At 55.5% G+C, this 1,666-nt stretch overlaps 1 pseudogene; it reads right to left on the bottom strand.

Annotated features, from left to right (window-relative positions):
• Nucleotides 1-381: 381 nt before the first annotated feature.
• On the bottom strand, nt 382-1,421 carry LOC150056583 (NADH-cytochrome b5 reductase 1-like; annotated as a pseudogene).
• Nucleotides 1,422-1,666: the final 245 nt, after the last annotated feature.

Raw genomic sequence — 1,666 nt, 5'->3', positions numbered from 1 at the left:
TAAGTCCATTCAGCTTGCACTCACAGAAACAGAATCCGCCCCTAGGTTAGGCATTGAATATTAAATAAAACACACTCTATACTCTGTTCCTTCCATTACAGGTACAAAGGAGGTATAATGCTATCTTTCTGACCTCAGAGAACAGACTACTCCATGGGCCTCACCTGGACTTCCTGTCACAGGGAGATTTGGCAGGAGGCTTCTCAGGAATGACAGCTTTGGCACTCTTCCGTGGTTACAGGAACACTGTCCAGGGACAGTGTTAACATCTCCATGTTAAGATACATAAGGCTGATGGTCTCAGGACAGGAACTGCATATAGTATTTGAGCAGTGATTAGGAACAATCACTGACTTGGGGACAAGGGAAGCCGGGAGATGCTCAATAGGTGAATCTCATCTTTTGAGAGTAGCTAAGTTTGTCCAAGTTGGGGTGGCAGGCCAGCTGTTCCATGGGAGGTGGCCCACAGAGCAGCAGCAGCACGTAATCCCCTGGGGGGGGGGGGGGACAGGTGCTCCCGGAGCATGTCAGCAGTCACAAAGCCCTTGCTACAGGCCCAATCTTTTGGAGGATGATCCAGAGTGAACCAAAGCTTAAAGCGATTGGGATATTGTGCCTGTAGTTCTTCTAAGTCCTCCCGCAGGATTATGTCCTTTTCAGTCTGGTTAGCAAAAAAGCAGAAAACACTGAGTCGGATCTTCAGGGACTTTCAGGATGGCCCCGATCTTGTAGCATTGAGTGATCCCTGTCCCTCCAGCAATCATCCCCAGTTTCTTTGCCACTCGTGATTCTGGTGGAGATTTCTTGTTGGGCTGAATGTTAAAATTCCCTTGATGACCAGATCCACATCGCCTTGGTCTTCATCACTGGACACAGGAGTGTACGGTCTGATGACCAGGCTGCCATCAATTCGGGCAGAGAGGTACACGTGTTTGCCCAGGCAGCCCCAGAATGTGGTGGGCGGCGGGCAGGGCAAAGCGGAACTTCTTGGCGTTGTGGCTCATGGTTGTCTTGTCCAGCAGCCGCAGCAGGCACTTCTCATCCGATCCCGGAGCGTGACCTCCGCACCACGTAGGCGCCCAGGGCCAGGCGGAGCAGGGAGAGCAGCCCCACCCCAGGGAGGCCAGCAGGGCCCGGCTCTGCGGGGAGAGCGGCGGCGTGAGCGCCCCGCGGGGCCGGCGAGGCCGGGGGGTGGCGGCGGGAGGAGGCCGCGCCGCGCCACCAGCCGCCCCCGGGGTGACGATCCCGAGCTCCGGCGCCAACGCGTGCCAGAGCCAGAGAGAGGGGTAAACCGAGCCGCGTCCCCCGCCCCGAGCCGCACCCAGGGCGAGGTCGGCGGAGGGAACCCCGGGCCACACCCAGATGGGACAGAGTCCCGGCTACAGGATGGAAAACGAGGGTCTCACCAACTGGATCCCCATGGCCGGCGCCGCGTCCTGCAGGGCCCGCGGGGTGACCCACCGCACGCTGGAATGTTCTTTTTTATTACAAGAGCCCATCCTCATTATTGAAATAATTTCATTCCCAGGCCTTGCAATAAATCAATAAAGCCAGGATAAGCCTAGAAAGCCATGCTCAAATTCACTTTATATATTCAAAGCTTATACCTGTACACCACCTTGAGATTTTTCTCAGCTTGACACTCCAAAACCCTGTAACTTGGACC

The sequence above is a fragment of the Megascapheus bottae genome, chromosome 12, assembly GCF_031878675.1.
Source record: "Megascapheus bottae isolate mThoBot1 chromosome 12, mThoBot2.hap1, whole genome shotgun sequence".
Taxonomy (NCBI): Eukaryota; Metazoa; Chordata; class Mammalia; order Rodentia; family Geomyidae; genus Megascapheus; species Megascapheus bottae.
Note: the sequence above shows the minus strand (reverse complement) of the source record. Positions and strands in the feature narration are given on the sequence as shown.